Source organism: Euprymna scolopes, chromosome 9 (genome assembly GCF_053919585.1).
Source record: "Euprymna scolopes isolate OS-2025 chromosome 9, ASM5391958v1, whole genome shotgun sequence".
In the NCBI taxonomy this organism is placed as follows: domain Eukaryota; kingdom Metazoa; phylum Mollusca; class Cephalopoda; order Sepiida; family Sepiolidae; genus Euprymna; species Euprymna scolopes.
The window spans coordinates 22,241,664-22,263,638 of record NC_136490.1 but is presented as its reverse complement, the minus strand read 5'-3'; the positions used below and the strand labels follow the sequence as shown (position 1 = coordinate 22,263,638).

The 21,975-nt window shown below is 35.0% G+C and overlaps 1 long non-coding RNA gene across 1 annotated transcript in view; it reads left to right on the top strand.

Annotated features, from left to right (window-relative positions):
• The window catches only part of LOC145284984 (uncharacterized), a 58,175-nt gene extending 57,107 nt beyond the window's left edge, over nucleotides 1-1,068 (top strand). Inside the window, exon 3 of the long non-coding RNA XR_013868919.1 lies at nucleotides 843-1,068. This is a non-coding gene — a long non-coding RNA (uncharacterized LOC145284984). The remainder of the gene's footprint in view (nucleotides 1-842) is intronic.
• Nucleotides 1,069-21,975: the final 20,907 nt, after the last annotated feature.

Genomic DNA, 21,975 nt, shown 5'->3' with positions numbered 1-21,975 from the left:
GGTTGTAAGGAACCGAAAATGGCATTCATCACTATAAATTATTATTGGTACTATTACAGGTATTATTATTGCTATTATTATTACTATGATATCATTACCTTTATTACTATTATTATTATCATTATTACTAATATTCTTCTTCTTATTATTATTATTATCATTATCATTATTATTATTATTATTATCATTATTATTATTATCATTATCATTATTATTATTATTATTATTATTATTATTATTGTCTCATAAGGAGCTTTCACACAGGTCATCAAAGATCTCCTTGTAAACAGCCTGTGATGTTCCCTGGAAGCTGAGTGATAACAAGTCTCCCTAGATTTCTAGTACTCTCCACCTCTTTTGATAACATTTGCAAATAAATTTGCATTATCGAAACAGCTGTTTGCCATTGATTTCTCGCTGACAACGGCCCTTGGTCTTCACTGATATTTGAGTGGCATAACCCTCCTCAAGATCCTAGTTCTCTTTGCACTTATATAGCGGAGGTCAGCGCTCACTTGTCAATGTGTCGATGTTGACCAACAAACACGTTTTAAAACTTGATTTTTGGGGGTATTCCGGTCTGGTTCCAACGAAAATTATGTATTATCTGTTGTTTATTTCTGTTTCCCATTTAATAAAATGGGGAAGACTAGTCTATTTCTGTTCTAATATATGAGAAGTATTATTCTCTATATGTCCGTCTTTTCGTGAACGAAGCAATACTTTTACCGTATGTAATGTGATTATTTCAGAAGAAAAATCAGACTTTTTTCCCATAAATATATACTTTTCATTGTTTGGAACTGATTTATGACAGCCATTATTCATTTTTTTTTTTGCAGGAATAATGGTTTGGAGGTGTGGCAATCGACGAAATTCACCCTAAACGTGTTCGTAACTTTTTTGTGTGGTCCGTAAGGAGAGAAAGAGGAGTTATATGCAATGAATTATGCTAATTTATTTCCTTCGTCCACAAGCGAGCAATGAAATAACTTTTTTTTTTTAATGATTTCACATATCTTTTAAGAGAAATTTACTTCCGGTAACTTTCAAATGTTTTGGCTCGTTGTTATTTTACAGCATATCATTTCTTTTCGTATTTTTATTTATTTAAGTATTCATTTTTTTGAAAAAAAAGTTCTACAGTGCAAGATCTTTGTGTATTCAAATATTTGCCCATAATCATTGAGTTGTTCTACGCGATATTAACTCTTCAGATTATTTAATGCCAAACCTAGTAATTTTGGAAAAAAATGTGTTATGTTTACAATTTTCTTTATATTTTCAAATTATTTAATCATGGCGTTTGCTGTGGTTTGGTTTCGCTGTTTTGTAGAGAAAAATTGTTGTTATTTTTTTTTATTTTGCAGAATTTGTTTGAGTTTTTAAAAGAGAAAGGGAAAAACAATAACATTAATGTTTGTTGCATATTGTCCAGGAAGCCAGTATCTTCAGCCATTTGATGCCACCATGCAAATGCGTATGCCTTATCGTAATTCGCATTAAAAATTGAATTCATTATTTTTTTGTTGTTTATTTGTTCTTATAATTTATTTGCTAGATTGTTTATGACTGCCTTTGCTATTTGTTGACACTAATTTGAATATAATAAAGTAAAATAAATTAAACAAATTGATATGAAACTGAATGCAAGTTTAAATAACAATGGAACAAAATGAATGTCAACATAGTTAAAATATGACTGGTTTTCATTTATAGTAAATTAGAAAAATGCACGTAATTAAACTACATAATAAATACGAATATTAGTGGGGTTTAAGATTGAATAAAGCGAGAAGATTCGACGATATCAACTTAACTGACATCGATTACTTCTGAGGCTTTTCAAAACGAAAACGTGTTTATTCATGATGTTCAGTTTTATTCTTTTTTAGAATAAAATAAATAATATCTCAGTGCTTTTCATCAATTACTGCCTTCCGTAGTTCTCACCACGTTTTAGGCCAAGTAAGCCTCTGGCCGGCTTTGGTTAGGATTGAAACCGCAAGCTTCAGACAATTCTCAACTGGAATCGTGACGATTCAACATCTCTTTTCACTTAGCCACGGGCCCCGAAGGGCGATCTAGGTTGAATTTTTTTGGTCTTATAAATTGATGCTTATCTATTATCTGATCGTCCATGGTCGAGTCCGTACTGAATGGTATATATATTATTTAATTGCAATTCATTATTGAGATGAGTATTATTTATTAATTTCATTTATTGCGAACTATTATCCTCATTTTTACTTAGTTGTTGTTTACGACGTTTCGGCCAAATATTCCTCTGGCCTTCGCGTCGTTTCGTGTTTTGCCGCTGCAGCAGTTTGTCTGACCCACGATTGTTGCTCATGTGTGTTAGTTTCCGCATTCAAGGATTTCCCTTAATATTTCAGCTGTTTTCATTATTATTGTTCGCTGTATTTTTCCAGTCATTCCTTTGATTCCAATTTCTCTCATTATTTTTACAAAGTTTTTCGAGATTGTTCCTAGTGCTCTTAATATTATAGGTATTATTTTGCTTTTCTTCATCTTCCATATCCCTTTCAGCTCTATGGTTAGCTCTGTTTATTTGCTCCGGTTCTCCTTTTTTTTTTTTTTTTGATATTCAACCTGCGCTGGCTGGAACAGCAAAGTCTACTATTTGACAGGATATTTCTTTCTTGTTAATTATTACGACATCCGGTCTTCTTGCTTGGTTAAGGTTATACGTTTGTATGTCCATGTCCTATAGGATGTTTTGATTCTAGTTTCCAAGTACTGTTGCCGGCTTATGTTTGTACCACATGTCAGTGCGTTCGATATGCAGCTGTTTCCATAATTCCCAGTGTATTGCCCTTCCCACTTGGTAAGGACAGTACACAGGGATTTATTATTATTATTATTATTATTATTATTATTATTATTATTATTATTATTATTATCCACATGTTATATATGTTTGATTCTTTTTCAGGAATCGTCAGGAAGCGAACAGTTTTGTATGATTTCAGCTTTCGCACTCCAGAAAAGAGTGGTCTTTTAAGTTAAGTTTGAACTCTTTTTGTTTATGCTGTCCATCTAAAAGTCATCAGGTAAAGGGGAAATTCATAAAATTTCTAAACTATATTTTCAGGGTATCACCATTTATCAAAGCCCGGAGATCACCTGAGCTAATACGGCGATGGAAATTTGAAAGCAAATGACTATTTAAAGAGACAGCTCAGCAAGGATCTGTTTATATTGAACGCAGGCTATATATATATATATATATATATATATATATATATATATATATATATATATATATATACACACAAGAATTATATTACAGTTATATAAATAAATCAGTATTTCTTATATATATATATATATATATATATTATAATATAAAGCTGAACATCTGTGTGTGTGTGGGTGTGTGTGTGTGTGTGTGTGTGTGTCTGGTCACAAATAGGCTCCTATAGGGTTGACTATTTTAACAAACTGACTGCATATAATGATGAGTGTATCGATGGTAAGGAATGGGTATGTTTGATCTGGCAGAACGGTGGTTCATTAAAATTGTAGGGTCTGCGTTCCCGCCTGGTCCCCAAAGTATTAAAATAAAAAATGAAAAAAAAAACGTTTAGAAAGATTTTTGATATAGATGTTCATAAGAATACTTTGAAAATTATGTTTCAACTTAAATAGGGATGGTATAATAAAATTGTGGCGTCTGCGTTCGCGCCTGTACTCCATGGAAATATGGCACAAACTTTAACAAAGACTTTTCATATCTATTTGCGCAAGTATACTTTGATAATTATGTTTCAGTTTGAAGAAATATTGTATGATAAAATTATTGGATGTTCGTTCGCGCCTGACCTCCAAAGAATGTAAATATGTCGCAAAGTTTAACAAGGTTTTTTAAAAGAGGTGAGGGTCCACATTAACACCTTAACTTTAATCTTAATTCACGTTAGCTTTTATTTATTTATTTTTTAGTGGAATCATATTCTGTCGAATAAATTCACCTCATAAATTCACGTTCTTATTAAAGTGAAAGCCAAAAAAAGTCGATACAAATTTTGCATAACTCTGTTTTTTTTTTACTTTCTCCACTTGCACGTAGCACTCTTTCGAAAATAGATAAATAATAAAAAATAAGAGCGTTACTTGTTATCGTGTCAAAAAAAGGAAAAATCCTGATCACGTGATTGCGTGTCTTTTTAAAAACATTTACATAACCTTATTTTTATTCATATATCTGTTTAAGCTTTTTTGCCAGTGTACTAGAAGGAATTCAGTTGATTACAACTCTTACTGCTTGTTCTTTAGATTACAATAGCACAACCCTGATTCCGACGACGCAATACTACACCGTTCAATACTGTAGAGCTGAAACGAAGCTGTTCTGCTTGAAAAGGGCGCCATTTTCTTCTTATTCATATTTAAAGCGATTCTTTGCTTAAAAAAAAACTAAAGTAATTACGTGTTTACTTTTTTAATGTCCCATTTTGCTGTTTCGGATTATTTTACTAAAGCTTTATTATTTTTCAAAACTGTTTTTGTTTCTTTGTTTTTCGATATTTCGTCGATATTATTTAGTAGGAGTGTTTAGCAGAAAAGTCAACCAACGACTACCCGAAAAAATAAATATACAAGAAATAAATGTTACCATAGTCAATAAAAGTTCAGTTCATGTTCTTTTTTTGTTTTGAAATAGTTTTTAATGCTCTTTACTTGAAATAATTTCATCGAACCGAAATTAAAACGAAATTTGAGGCGATAACTACTTAAATGAAGTTTTATATAAACTACACATTCCTCAATATTCCTCAAGCACAAAATAACGGCAAACATTAACATTTGTTTATAAATATTCCTTGCGTTGACGGAACTCTCTTAAATTGTTAACACAGAATGCTCAGGTGCCCCTCCTTCAAATTGAAAACGGGACTCTCCATTTAAAAGTCGCTGCCATTTTAATTTTTTTAAACCGGTTTGTGAATTAAACTTTTTTTTTTTTACAAACTACTTAAAAATACAAACCAATGGACTTTTCTACCATAAAAGTAACTTTTATTGACTATGATTTTATTTATTTCTTTTATATCTATATTATTATATATATAACAATTTCTCTTTGTAAGGAAACATCGTTTTGTTGGTCACTCTTGGCTACGAAGGGAAACAGAATTGATATAAAAAATATATTTTAGCGAAAATTCTCCTTACTTTCATCATATTTTGCTTAGGGTAAAATTTTTGAGTATCAAAACCTATCTCTTTACAAACCCCTCCTTTTCATAACCTATCATACTTTCATCAATCACAGTCCATTTTCTATAGGCTGTTTTCGAACCCAGTCAACGACGGGTACTTTTGCTAGTATATATATATATATATATATATATATATATATATATATATATAATAGGTGCGTGTTTGTGTAAACATCTTTAAGTTATAACCACCTTTAAGAAATTAAAATAATTTTGAGTATTAAGAAAAAATGACTATTACACGGGTGCAGCATTCCGATTTGTGGTCGTTGAATACGCTCTTACTGTTTACTATTTATGCTCGCCAACATGGCATTTAATTTTCTTTCAATTTTTGTGTTAATTGCTTGTTGCCATGATGTAAACTACTAGTCAAAGGTAGCTTTGTGATTGAGTTCTACTCTATCGGTTCGCAGTTATTTCTACACTGGCAATTTCCAAGCTAGGTATGTGTATAATGTAAGTATGAACATAATTTTTACTATTTAAAAAAATTATGAACACACGCGCACGCGCATCCATATGTATATATGCATAATCGACTAATTACACCACACACACACACACACACACACACACACACATATATATATATATATATATATATATATATATATATATATATATATATATATACATGTGCCCATGGATACATTTTATGTACGTAAAAATAAAATACTTAAATATTTAATAAATAAAATGCATAAAAAGTACGTCCCGACAAAAAAAAAAAGGAAACGACGCAAAAATAAAGGGGGAGTAATCTCTCTCCTCTTCACTTCTTAAGTGAAAATTAATATACAAAAACAAGCAATCGTTCAAAACTACTTGCATAACGCTAAAAATAACAACAACAGATATTACATTTAAAGCGATAAATAAACCGTCTGTGGAAGGCGTTGTGGCTCATTGGCAAAAGAGTAGACTACTGATAGTGTAGTAATGGGTTCGATCTTTGTTGATGAGTAATCCACGTTGATGACAGTTATACCCAGAAAACAAGTATCGTTGGATATATATTTTGCACGTAAGAATATTTTAAAATATTTAAATGAAATATTTAAATATTATCAAATAAAAATTCGTAAAATTAATTTTAAAAAAATACGTACTCTCAAATAAAAGGGTGGTATCTTTTCTCTTCTTCGCCGCTTTGGAAGCGAAAATTAAAAATAAGCAACGGTTGAAAACTGGTTATATATATATATATATATATATATATATATATATATATATATATATATATATATATATATATATATATATATATATATATCTGTGTGTGTGGGTGTGTGGGTGTGTGTGTATCATGTATATAAGGTGCGTTGTCTTGTTATTTTTAGCGGCATATGAGCAGTTTTGAACCTTTGTTTATATGTGCATATATATATATATATATATATATATATATATATTAGTGGTCTAGCATGGGCACAGGGGAGACAACCAAGGAAAAACAGACGAAACAAAAGTAATCTCAAAGCAGCAAACCTAAAGCTGGCTTGCTATGACACTATATATAAAATGTAGGCAAATCATGGCATATTTATTTGTTTGAAAGATAGATTATTTTCATACCAATTGTCAAAATATTTTAACCATGGAATAGTATTATAATCTTCAAAAAGTCTAGAGATTTCCATGTAGTTTCGTCCCATAGAACCTAAGATATGGGAATTTCATTATTCGATTTGGCTACGAATATAAATATATTAATATATATCAATGTACATATATATATATATATATATATATAGAGAGAGAGAGAGAGACAGACAGACAGACAGACAGAGAGAGACAGAAAGAGAAGTATAAAAAGATAGATAGATAGATAGATAGATAGATAGATAGATAGATAGATATAGAGGTGTCCTTTCCTCTGAGATCAAGGGTGCTATCTTATCGGTTCCATTCTAATGGCCTTAAGCTACTAAAGATGTGTTTGGAATGTAATCTTACTATCTATAATACTTATTTTAACCGTAAAAAAACAAAGCTACTTGGGCACATCATCGCTCAAAGCATGGTCACCTTATTGACATGTTATTATCATAACAAGAGAACGCGATCATCGAGATGCATATACTGTTGGTCAGTGCTGAATGTTACATCGATCACAAGTTGGTGAGAGGAAAGTTTAATCTACGAATCCGTAAGAAAGTTCGTCATAGTGACGTTAAAGTGCTTGATATCTCCAAGTTAAAGTTGCCTGAAGATTAAGAGAGTATGGTGGAAAAGCTTGATAATCATACATTTGATGACACATGCGTGAATTTGAAGATTTTATTATTCTGCTGGTGTTGAAGCTCTTGGCTTGAAAAGAGAACAGAGACTGGTTCGACAACAACAATCTTGAAATTAATCTATTGCTGATGAATAAATAGGAAATTTATGAATCCTAACTTCGTGAAAATCATTCTGATCATACAACTAATTTGCAAAAACAAAAGCCACATTGCAACGTGAGCTAAGAAAAATGAAAAACCAATATGGATGAATATAACAGAGCAGATCCAAAAGGCGTTTGATACAAAAAATTCGAAGGAATTCCATGGGCTCTTGCGTCAAGTATTTGATCCGCCTATCTCTTCAATATCTCTCCTGATGTTGAAAGATGGGTCCATTGTCATTAAGGATCCAGAAAATATTTTGAAAAGAATGCAGGAGCACTTTGCTGATGCGTTTCACAATCCCTCAGCTGTGAATGCTGATGCAATTGATAGCCTACCACAATGCGATGTTGTATTCATAAAGGATCATTTGTCTAGTTTGGATAAGGTGAAGTTGACTATCGCACAAGTCAAAAAGGCACCTTGTTTGGATGGTTTTCCACTGGAACTTCTTAGAATTGGAGGTGTGAATATTTGTTTTGGTAACTCTGTTTAAAAGAAAAGAGGCAGAGGAATGTTTGCGATAACTACCGTGGGATCACGCTGTTCGAATTCTTTTTACAAGTTACTAGAGGATGTTTGTCCTAATGCTATTTCAGAGTAACAAAGTGGCTTTAAGTCTGAGAGAGGGACTATCGGTATGATTTTTTGGCCCTGCAAGTCCAGAAGAAATGCATTGAGATGCAGATGCCGCTGTATCAAGTGTTTGTGGACCTAACCAAATCATTTGACACCGTCGACGGCGATGCTCTCTGGTTAATCTTAGAGAAAGTAGGGTGTCCTCCAACCTTTGTTAGAACATTAAAGGAACTGCACAGGGACATGAGTCTCCTTTAACGGAAAATTGTCTGATGAAATCCCAGTTAACAATGGTGTTAAACAAGGTAATATTCCTGCCCCTACTCCGTCCTCTATATTTTTGCTGCTGTACTTGTTCATGCGTTTCATGTTAAGGTTTCAAATCACAGGTCGCGTTTTTAATTTTAGAAGGTTCAATGCCAGAACCGAGCTGCATCATGTCTTAGTTAAGGAGCTATTGTATGCAGACGATGCTTTTTTTGTCGTACCCTGAGGCTGATATGCAGCATATAATTCCTGCATTCATTTGGTCTGAAGATCAGTCTCTCTCAAACAAAGGTGATGTTCACTCCTACACCGGGCCAGTCATGAATGGAGCTAGACATTATGATCTGTGGTGCTAGGCTAGGAGTAATCAATTCGTTTGTTTACCTTCGTAGTTCTCTGTCAATGAATGGCACTCTTGGCACTGAAATCTATAGACGAATTCAGAAAGCTGCTGTAGCTTTTGCAAACATAGAGAATATCATATGATCTGACCGTGGCATCACAGACCAGACAAGGATCTGTGTTTACAATATCTGTGTGCTAGCCACACTCTTGTATTCATTGGATACATAGACATTGCATCAAAGGCACATATAAATGGCTGAACGATTTCACTTAAAATGCTTCAAACGTATCTTAAACATCAAGTGTAACACACAAGTATTCGATACTGAGGTCCATGTGAGAGCATGTTGCTCTAATGTTGAGAGCCTTATAATCAGATATCAGAAGCGTTGAATGGGTCACGTGGTTTGAATGAAAGATCGTAGGCTGCCGAAACAAATTTTTATAGGGAGCTGGAAAATGGCAGGCGCCAACAACATAAGCCTAGGAAGAGGTCCAGGGACTGTAAAAAGAACAATTTGAAAGTCCTGCAAATCAACATTGACCCTGATAAAGAACTTGCTTTGCCAAGGCCGAAGTGGTGAAAGATTTTACATGAAAGTTGTGATGCTCTAGAGAAAAGAAAACATTCGAGAGGTTCGCAAATATTTACTTGACGGTCGTACCATGACACGCAAAGCTGGAAATGCGACACTTGTAAATGAGTGCTTCTGTCAAACGCTGGCTACATCAACCACCTTAAGTCACACAAACTCTTAAGGTCAACTTTGTACCTATTAGTCCGAACCAAGCATATTAGTCCGAACCAAGCAATCTGATTAATATGCAGCAAAGTGTGTAAGTCTATTGCTGGTTTGAGAAGACGTATGATTGTTCACAGAAATACACTTCAACCTCCAGAGGAAATTGCTCAATTTATATGTCACTTCTGCTACAAGATGTGCAAATATACGGCGGGACTGCCGAGTCATCTAAGATGGCATGGATGACGAGATGGGGGAAAACTCAATATGAAAGATGCAGCAATCATCGTATATTGATATACTACCTTTTTTGGGCCATTTTATTAGTTCTAAATCTCAGCAACTATTGATCAGAATTTAACAAATGAAGACTCGTTGGAAAGCTAATGACCTGGATTGTGTGGTGGACTATGTTGCATTTACCCTTTAAATCGCACCTTATGCGAATCACCAATCATCCAGCCTATTTTTGTCACATTTTACAACCAAAAAATGTGTCAATTATAGTAATTTTTCCATAGTTTTGCCTATGAATTACAAAATATCTTCTGTTTCATCGAAACCTCTGACCTTGATAGAGGAGAGACTAAAACCTCTTGTTATGGTTTCAAATGATTCTGAAATAACTGCAAACGGAGACTTGATTCCAACTATTTCTTATTTGGTTTTCATACATAAATAAATGTATAAAGATTAATCTTACCCTATTTCCAAACGAGGGGAGAAATATTTGGAATCAAGTCTCCCCTGGCTGTTATTTCAGATCATTTGAAACCATAGCACAAAGTTTTAGTCTCTCTTCCACCAAGGCCAGAGATTTGGGGAAAATATGAGTTATCCAAACTTTCTATTAAATTATTTGACTACATGCAAGTTGTTTATACTATTTATGAACTTTTAGGGTGTTTTTTTATAGGCTACGAAATTTAAATTGGTAAGTCCTGAGTCTTTAATTGCAGATTTGGCAACTATCGGTTATTTTGAATTCAGCTTCGCTTGGCAATTCATCATGAGGATTCTGACGTCCGAGCAGCGTTTGCAGATTGCAAATGATACGATCAATTTACTGGGAGAAACATTTGATAAACGAATAATTTCTTGAAATGGACCTGTCAACTGGCCACCTCGTTCTTGCACTTTAATCACAAATGGGTCTTGGGTGGGGATATATAAAGTAACATGTCTACACTGATAAACCAGAGACAATAGACCATTTGGAAGGAAACATTCGACGCGTAGTTGCAGAAATACGTTCCAATTTGATGCGTAGAGTTTTCCATAATTGTTAAGCAATCTTTTTAGTTTTCTAGATTCCAAATGTGAATTATGATTTGCTTTTTTATATTATCATATTGTTTATTTCTTTATAAAACACTTTTTCTGTGTTTCTATTTCTTAAAGTCCAAAGTTATATTTAATTGATACTCTAATAAGTCTGGCCTCTCTTGTTTGGGGATGTATAACTTTGTAGATTCCTGATTTGCTTATGGGTGTATAACTATGCAGGTGTCTGTGGAATTATGTTCCTTACAGTGTTCCATTTACCGTTTTATCAACTAACAACCATTTACTTTCGGATTCTAAATATATATATATATATATATATATATATATATATATATATATATATATATATATATATAAATTCCACTAATGTGCGCATTTCGAACTGGCTATTCTTTTTTTTTAACTGGAATATAAAAATAAATAACGTTGGCTTTGAAACCTCTTTATTTCATTTATCGTATATACGTTGAGTAAAATGCATCTGTCTTGTTTGCGTATCTTATAAGCATGTAGTCATACAAAATTCTCCCTCTTTTTTACGTAGTCATGATTGATGTATTCTGTAAGTTTTTCCATCTTCATCAGTTGGGCAACAGGTGCTTGGTTCCGTTTTGTAGCACCTATCTGGTTATAACAACTTTTGAATTCTCCATTCATGTTGAATGTTTCTCAATGGAACCAGGGTGCTTATGAACCCAACAATATGGTCTCAGATGGGAGGAGTTCTTATGTTTATAGGTTAGTGTGGGGTGGGGCACTCTTTAGCCGTCTGGTCCACAGATGTAGCCCGGTATCTTTCTTAATCGAACAAAATCAAACTACTAAGTCAGATTGTCTTGTGCACACAAAGAAACCTATATATTGTATGCAAACATTTATGACAATAATAATCAAAATGTTTTTATTGAAAGACTTTACTAGAGTTTAATGATAGGTCTAATCGTTAGAAGCATATTTTTGTCCCATTTATTCACAGTGAACGCAGTACATATGTGTAGTAGTATCTTGAGTGATTGGGGAGATTTCAAAACGTAATATTAGTGTTGGGACGATTAATCGGAATCGATAATCGGAAAAATCGGAGTATTTTGGGGTATCGGAATCGGTATCGGAATCAGTATCGGAATCGGGAAACCGATGCCAAAACCGATTGATTTAATTGTCTAGTTTATTTTATTTTATATTTATAAAACGTCTTTCATTGCTTGTAGTAATAATAAAATAATAAATATTTATTGATTTAAACTTCCAGTAAGACTAAAATCTCTAGAGCACATCCTAACAAGAATGTTTTTACGCTTGAGAAAATAGATGCACATTTAAGATGTGTTTTTACAGTAATCGAGACAAAATAATAACTTTTTAGTTAAATAGTTAGAGATTCACAAAGAATCGGAATCAGAATCGGTAATTGTATTGGAATCGGGAAAAATATTGGAATCGTCCTGTCACTACTTAATATATTCATATGATCTTATTTTGCATGTTTTTGAAAAATATGGTTTGCCCACCTTTTTTATGCTGTCCTTTGAACTATTGCTGTATTATAGATCTTCAAGCTGCACTAGTTGGGCAGCAGAGGGTAGAAAATGCAGTGTTACATCATATGCTGCTCCTCTCACATACGCAAATGGTTGGATCAATTTTGTAGCCCCATCTGATCATAGCCATTTTTCATCGCCATATCCCTCTGTCGATTGAATGTTTCCAATAGTAAATGAATACTTTTAAACCAGATATGAAACCCTCAGGAGGAGATTACCCTGTCAGTGGGAGGAGGGAGGTCATTCTCCAGTCGTATGGTCGACAACTGTAGTCTGGTCTCCTGCTGAGATGTTATTAGCAGACACAATAGAAGATTTGATCGTGGATGTTTACACCTCGGCGTCCAAAATGAAATGACTAAACACCATGCATCAGCCTGAATTAATAAAAAGAAATAATTATATTTTGGACCAACCAGAAGAATTTATGACTGACTTCTAAATAGCTTTTTCTGTGAGCCACCTCAATCTTTAAACAGACTGGAGTTTTTTTGTTTTTTTTTGTTTTGTTTTTCAGTAAATAAGTGAAGTCCAGTAAACTAGTTTAATAATTTCATTTTTTGGACGCCGAGTTGTAAATATCGAGGCCACAAAGTAAAAGATGAAGACAATTGTATGATGGGTGAGTTGAATACGTCGGCATTATTAAGGCCTTCGCTAATGAAAGGACTTTTATGGAAATCGCTCGAGAAAAGGCATGAAGGAGCTAACAAAAACAAAAGTCAATTATTGCAAAGACAGGAGATGCCAATTGACCTTAGACTTGAAAAAAGCAAGGCTGTAATTGTTAGTAAAACGTTAGCAAAATAGTTCTGTCTAACGAGGTTTATATTCTTAGACGTAGCTTTGAATGACATCTACGACTTCTTTTTTTTTTTACGTCTAAATACGCAGATAGATAAATAATGTTTGTCCATACAATACGAAAGCTGTCTCCGCTTAACAAGGATATCATTAAAATAGCAAAGTTTAATATCTCTCTCTCTTTCTCTCTCTCTCTCTCTCTCTCTCTCTCTCTCTCTATATATATATATATATATATATATATATATATATATATATATATATATATGCATGAGTAAGTGAATCATATTAGTTTAATAGCTGTAACTGAGGCAAAGGCTTATTGGCGGACTCGCCTGACCTAATTTTGTTTTCTGTCTTAAATTCAGGCCAACCTTCGCGCCAGCGTCACAAATTTGCGGATCCAGAAAGAAAGAAAAAAAGAAAAAAAAAGAGAGAGGGAGATGAGCGATAGAAAAAAAAGAAGAGAATAAGAGAAAGAGAAATGAATACGAGGGAATGCGAGATAGTAAAAAAGAGAAGAGAATCCCCACCGATCCAGGCCAATAATAATACGTTTATCTGTTTTTTTTTATATTTCTTTATTTACTTGTTTATCTTATTGTTTAATGATGGCCTTATTTATGCTTTTTATTCATCAATCGCATTTTTTATTCTATAAACAAACGCATAAATCATGTTGGTAATCGAGTCTCGCCATGGGAAAAATGTCCGGACAATCACAATAAAAAGAATTCAGTTTTATAATTCTCTTATATATAAAAAGAAATTAGAAAATTAAATATATGCAAATATATGTGAATAGATACACACACACACACACACACACACACACACACACACACACACACACACATATATATATATATATATATATATATATATATATATATATATAAAGAGAGTCGCAAATCTGATAGGCCCTAAACTGGCATCTAAGCTTCAGCCTCTGTCCCATCGACGAAACGTTTCATCCCTCTGCCTGTTCTACAAGTATTTTAATGGTGAATGCTCTGATGAACTGCAAGCACCTGTGTCCCCACAACGTGAACACCCTCGGCAGACCCGACAAGCTTCAAAACCCCACCCCCACACTGTAGAGATCCCTAGATGTAAAAGATCTTTCTACTCCGGTAGTTTCTTCCCCAGAATCGCTAGACTTTGGAATTCCATTCCAGGTCACTGCTTCCCCAACTGTACTGATATGCAGAAGTTCAAGTGCAACGTGAACCAACATCTTGCTGCCCAAATCCCTACATAGTACCCAGTAGTTGTTTCCCCTGATAGTAGCCCCCTACACCAAAGTGGCAATGTGCCTTGTTTGGGGTGAAAATGTAATAAAAAAAAATATGTATTGGAGTTTAGGTATCTAATGCAATGACTGATGATGCTAAATACACATAAGTATTTGTATTTAGATATAGATATTAAATATTGAAACAATATATATATATATACATATCTATAATATAAAGCTGAATGTGTGTGTGTGTGTGTGTGTGTGTGTGTGTGTGTGTGTGTGTGTGTGTGTGTGTGTGGTCACGAATAGGCTTCTATATGGTTGACTATTTTTTAAAAACTGATTACATATAATGATAGAAGATGTATCGAGACACGGGAATGGGTATGTTTGATCCGGCAGAACGGTGGTTCATTAAAATTGTGGTGTCTGCGTTCGCGCCTGGTCCACAAAGTATGGAAATAAAAAATTTTAAAAGTAAAAACAGAACGTTTACTAATGTTTTTGATATAGATGTCCATAAGAATACTTTGATAAGTGTGTTTTAACTTAAATGGGGATGGTATATTAAAATTGTGGCGTCTGCGTTCGCGCCTGGCCTCCATAGAATTGAAATAGGCACAAACTTTAATAAAGACTTTTCATATCTACCTGCGTGAGTATACTTTGATAATTATATTTCAGTTTGAAGAAATATGGTATAATAAAATTATGGGGTGTTCGTTCGCGCTTAACCTCCATAGGATGGAAATATGTCACAAAGTTTAACAAGGTTTTTTAATATAGATCCACAGAATATTGTGATAAGTGTTTCAGTGTGAACAGGTATGGTATAATAAATTATGGGGGGTTATTTATTTTATTTTTACTTTCATCATATTTTGCTTTGGTTTTGATACCCCCAAATTCGAAGCTATCTCTTTACAACCCTTCCTTTTCATAACCTATCATACTTTCATAAATCAGAGTCCATTTTATGTAGGCTGCTTTTGAACCCAGTCAACGACGGGTACTTTTGCTAGTATATATATATATATATATATATATATATATATATATATATATATATATATATATATAAGTATACTAATTATTAAAGTCCCTTTAAGAGCTTAGTTCTAATTATCGAGCAATTCGTTGAAATGAACAAAATCAGTAACAAGCTCACGTGCGTAGATCATTATATAAACATCATAAGATTACTCTCGGCCGTTTTGAATCACATTTACGCTTTTTATAAATAATAATTTAAACTATATTTTTCGCTGTAAACGTTGGCCGAGCGGTTTGTTGCTTGTTAAAAGATTCGTGGCCGGGTTCGGATTTCCTGATTGTGACACCGACACCCTGCACATATGATTCCCGAAAGGATGAAACACTAGTGTCTGTAGGTATTAAAAGTAATTATGATGGTAATATATATATATATATATATATATATATATATATATATATATATATATATATATATATGTGTGTGTATACACACACAAGACGGGTGACCCGAGATTGAAGGCGGATAAACGAATGCCTCACACTGACTTTTATTGTCATCGAAATCCATGAAATTGCCAATTTTTTTATTATATGGATTGATTTCTTGATCAGTGGGAGGAGGGAGGTCATTCTCCAGTCGTACATATACACCTTAGTGCACCGGGGAAGCTTAAGATGACTTTCCGCAGTGACGAGGCCAATGCTTTATCGTATTTTACATTGAACTGCTTAGAACCTACTGTTGATTTTATTAATTTATTTTCATATAATAGATTGAATTAAAGTTTAATATACAAAAAATCAAGTATCATGGTTTAATTGTGCTCTAAACAGAAATATGAATTTCAAGCGGGCCCTTGTTCTATCAAAGAACCTACTGTTGGTTTTATGCGTCAGATATTTCTGGTTGTTGCGTGAAAAACTTCGCAAATGTAACTTTAATCAATATTGGAGTGCTCCCTCTTTAATCAGATTTTTTTCGATACAACATCTATCTAAGAACACTACTAAAATGTATATTATATTAACAATACGATATGTCAAAAAATCGGCCCAGCCCTTTCGGAGAACATCAGAAACGAAATCACATACACATACACCCACACAGTGTGTTTAATAGACATAGAAAGATGAGTCGCCATCTCCAAATATGAACAGTGAAAACTGAAGCAGGTATTAGTTAATCTTTGTCTTATTAAAATCCCCGGTGAAAGCAACCTTAATCTCACGTAAAAATGCGCGCTAGCATCAATTCTATAAAGTAGCCTAACGAGGTGGGAAATTTTGTGTAGCTTAATTACCGTATATATGTTCATAACTTGCTACGTAGCTCTACTCATATAATGAACACTATTGAAATAAATACTCAAAACCAATACATAAAATATATCGCCTTATAATTTTTTATGTGGATGCCTTTAATAATACTACAGGGGTCCGACAATATTTTTCGGAAACTTTTTAAAAAGTACTTCAAGGTGGTTACTAATCCCCAAAACATTTGAGATTGTAAGTACGTAGTTGAGGAGTGAAAATCCACTACTAGTGTAATCATTTTTTTTTTAGTTTGGCTTTGATAATTTTAATTTTTTGTAATTAAATTAACCCTAACTCGACACTATTTTTCGGACATGACAAAAAATCCTATTTTATTACGAGATATGTTCATGTATATGTAGCTGTCATCATTAGAATTAATTATCTGTTCTTTTCTACTGGCAAAACAATTAAGTTTAATGTGGTAAAATGCATTCAAAAGACATCGTTTGTTTGACACGAAAGAAGCGGGAAGATGACCTCAGCATCGAAAGGATCGTCATGGATTTGAAGCTGTCGCAATCAACGGTTGAATACATCCAATTCCAGACCCGTATCAAGGCGGTGATTGATACTGAAGGCGGCTCTATCGAATAGATGTCAGCTGTACTATATAACCAAGTTACCTGAATTGATTTTTCAATAAAAGTTTACAAATAAAAGCTGTAGTGTTGTTTTCTTTAGGGCGGCACTTTTATCGTTCAATCATCTATTTGTGTAATAATAATGTTAGTAGCGTCATTGTTCTTATCATCCCTACTATATTTGTGTTCGAATATTTGTATTTTATTATTCTTTTGACTATTGTCATTTAATATTCTCGTATTGCTAACTTTGGTCATCCTGTCTGAATTTGGGGAATATGATCACCAAACTAGATTCCATAATAGAACAGTCATACCACATTGTTTATAAAAAAAAACAAATGATGGGCCTAATAGTTTATTAGGATTTTATGAAGACAAATAATTACTAAAAGTGAAACACGCAGCAACAATAATTAATTCAAAAATATGTAATAAGTTAGAACAATACCCAAGACTTGTTACAATCAATATTTCAGTAATTGAATTAACAAATCGGTAAGACAGCTTGACCAGCAACCTACGTATGCAAAATGAAAGCCTTGTCCGGTTAACTGTACATGCTTCTCTTTCCCCGCTGATGAAGTGATATATCCTCGAAAATTTTGGAAAATTCACACACATACCATCTTGTACGGCAAACTTGTTTATAAATAATGTGTCCCCCCACACACGAATTTCATCGTCATAACTAGGGCTAGGACAACAGCATATTCTTTTCATTGTTTTGACTCGCAGGTATGTTTCCGTCGATATCTTATGTGCTTTTATATAAAGTGATTTAGTTCTCGGTTGATTAAATGTGTCTAACTGTGTCGGATATATACTCGAGAGTCAAAACAATACTACGAATATCTGTAGTCATAACCCTAGTCATAACCCTCAAGCAAAGTTTGTTTCAATTGCCAAGTGTTATGAGTCAAAGGGGTGGGCTATTTATTTGCCCCCCCCCACCGAGCAAATTAGGCACAAGACCGATTTTTAAAGTGAGGAGTGAAGGGGAAATGGGGACCAACTCCCCGGGGAGTAGGGGAGCTGAATAGTGACAATTGGTATGAAGGGTTGCCCCTACATTGACCAAGGTCTTCTATGTGGGGTTGCCCCCACATATGGTCTTTGCTTGACACTTGTTGCCCAGGCCCCGAAGGACCAGGACCAGGGCCAGGGAAGTATGTGTTATGAGGTATTTATTTTCTCCCCCACTGAGCAAATTAGGCACAAGGCCGATTTTTAAAGTGAGAATTGAAGGGGAAATGGGGACCAACTCCCCGGGGAGTAGGGGAGCTTAATAGTGACAATTGGTATGAAAGGTTGCCCCTACATTGACCAAGGTCTTGCTGGTCTTTGCTTGAAACTTGTTGTCCAGGCCCCGAAGGGCGAGGGCCAGGGAAGTATGTGTTATGAGTCAAAGGTATACCAGATTCTAGTCAAATATTTTAGCCGAATATCTGTTGACATAAATCTTTAGGCGGGCAAGAGTAATCGAAATAGATAAATTGAAAAAGAAATAACGGACTGACAGATGAGACGTGTTAATGGGAAATCCTGAAAGACAAAATGAAAAGACACGCACTTAAAAATATATACACAAGACTTTGGAAAATTCTGATTAAATGTGCATCACCGAAAAGAAACGACAAATTGATTATTGTTAGTGTGTTACTTAGATGAACAAACAATAAAAAAAAACTATGAGAATTGAAAATATAATAACTGTACGTGTTTTCTTTTCCTGTTTTTTTTTTGTCTTGTGTGAACAAATCCCTACAACGAAAGAAATTCGATGGGGAAAATTTATTGGCATCAATTAGAGAACAATTGAGGTAATAATTCATTAGGGTTTGTATGCAAATAATATTTCAAAGCGTCACTGAAAGATATTGACATTTTTTTTTTTTTACACAGTGATCACCACTTATCAAGGCCCGGAAGCCACTCAGGGATAAGGGTTATTGCAAGTACATTACGTTAGTGTGGAGATTTGCTGAAGTGTTTACCCAAGGGGTCGGTTCATTAGAAATTTGTTAACATTGGACTTGAAGACATCCAAGTTGTAGTCCGGAGGGAAGCAGGCAGACGGAACAGAGTTCCACAGGCGTGCAGTTCTAAGAAAGAAGCTTTGTTCATGGAATCCGCATTTTGATTTAGGCAAAGATATAGAGTGGGGGAAATTTTTCACAGTGGATTCAGCTAGACGGGTGTTTTTCGTGAAAGATTGGCGAGGGGGGACCAGAGATTGGAGTTCATACGAGCATCTGCCATGGAAATAACGACAAAACAAGGACAGGCTCGCAACGTCTCTTCTGTGGGAGAGAGGTTGCAGGGTAGAGAAAAGGGCATCCCCCACTAAACCACGAAGTCTATTTTGTACTCTGTCAAGGCAGGATAGGCTGTTTTTAGCAGCTCCTGCCCAGATATGGCAACAGTATTCCATCCTTGGACGTACTTAGCTTTTATATAGATAGAGAATTGCATCAGTAGTGAGATATATTCTGGGGCGGTAGAAGGATCCCACCATCTTTCCAGCGACCTTGGCAAAAGACTTAATGTACGTGTTCCATTTCAGATCAGGAGTAAAGGTCAAACCCAGAAGCTTGTCAAAACACTGAGCCTCACCCAGACGAGAGCCATCCATTACAATTGATGCCAGCTGGGGATCAGAGCGTTGATGATGCAAGGATAGGAGTTTGGTTTTGGATGCATTAAAGGAAACCAGCCACATCTTCCCCCACTGAACCACGCGCTCGAGATCAGAGGAGAGAGAATCAGAGAGAACTTTGTCATTTACAGCCTTTGATGTGTTGCCGTAGATGGTTGTGTCATCAGTGTTTAGGGAGGTCATTGATGTAGATCAGGAAGAGAGTTGGGCCCAGGATTGACCCCTGAGGGACTCCAGCATTTATATTGCAGGCCTCCAATTTTTGTCCATCTACCACTACTCTTATGAGCCTATCGGAGAGAAATGACTTAATGATTAAGAAAACATTTCCAGTTATACCGTAGCTGGAAATCTTGTGAAGTAGACCCTTATGCCATACATTGTCGAAGGCCTTTGATATGTCAAGAGCAATTGCCCTAGAAAGGAAGCCTTTGTCAAGAGATTCACTAATCCTGTGGGATATAACCGTCAGCATATCTGCGATAGATCTTGCAGAGCGGAAACCATATTGTGTGTCACTAAGAAGGTTATTCCTGCTGAGGTGGTTGACTATTTCTCTATTTAATATGGATTCCAGCAACTTACTCATAACACACAGGAGACTTATAGGTCTGTACTGAGAGGGAGATGACTTATCACTTGAATTCTTAAATACAGGGCAAACTGATGAGGTCTTCCAGGGAGTCGGAAAGCACTTCTCCTTAAGGCAGCGCTTAAATAGTTCCGTAAGTATGGGAGCAAGTTCTGGTTGAAGCTTTTTTAACACTATAATTAGGATGCCATCAGGGCCAGTTGCTTTACTGGAATCTAGGTTCTTTATTAGCTTGGCGACCTCATGCACGAATATTTGTATGTTACCTAGCGTGTTCTGTGTTATAGGAGGAAATATGGGGAGTTGATGGCCTTGACGTGAAAATAAGTTTAATTGATATGAAATCAAGTGCGAAAAATTTGTGTGGAGTAAGAGACATGGATTAATGGACGGACATCCACCGAGTTTGGCAAAAGTAATGAAAAAGCGAAAAAAGAAAATACAGTTGTATGGATAGATAATTTTATGTTAAGACAGGTGCACACACACCCAAGTACACACACCCACAAACACACACACACACACACAAGCACACATACACACACAAGCACACATACACACTCCTATCCTTACATCATCAACGCTCTGATCCCCAGCTGGCATCAATTGTGATGGATGGCTCTCGTCTGGGTGAGGCCCCGTGTTTTGACAAGCTTCTGGGTTTGACCTTTACTCCTGATCTGAAATGGAACACGTACATCAAGTCTGTTGCCAAGGTCGCAGGAAAGATGGTGGGATCCTTCTACCGCCCCAGAAGATATCTCACTACTGATGCAATTCTCTATCTATATAAAAGCCAAGTATGGCCAAGGATGGAATACTGTTGTCATATCTGGGCAGGAGCTGCCAAAAACAGCCTATCATGCCTTGACAGAGTACAAAATAGACTTCGTGGTTTAGTGGGGGATGCCCTTTTCTCTACCCTGCAACCTCTCTCCCACAGAAGAGACGTTGCGAGCCTATCCTTGTTTTATCGTTATTTCCATGGCAGATGCTCGTCTGAACTCCAATCTCTGGTCCCCCCTCGCCAATCTTTCACGAAAAACACCCGTCTAGCTGAATCCACTGTGAAAAATTTCCCCCACTCTATATCTGTGCCTAAATCAAAACGCGGATTTCATGAGCAAAGCTTCTTTCTTAGAACTGCACGCCTGTGGAACTCTGTTCCGTCTGCCTGCTTCCCTCCGGACTACAACTTGGATGTCTTCAAGTCCAATGTTAACAAATTCCTAATGAGCCGCCCCCCTAATTAAACACTTCATAAAATCTCCTCACTAACGTGATGTACTTACAATAACCCTTATCCCTGAATGGCTTCCGGCCCTTGATAAGTGGTGATCACTTTGTAAAAAAAAAAAAAAAAAAAAAAAAAAAACACAGAC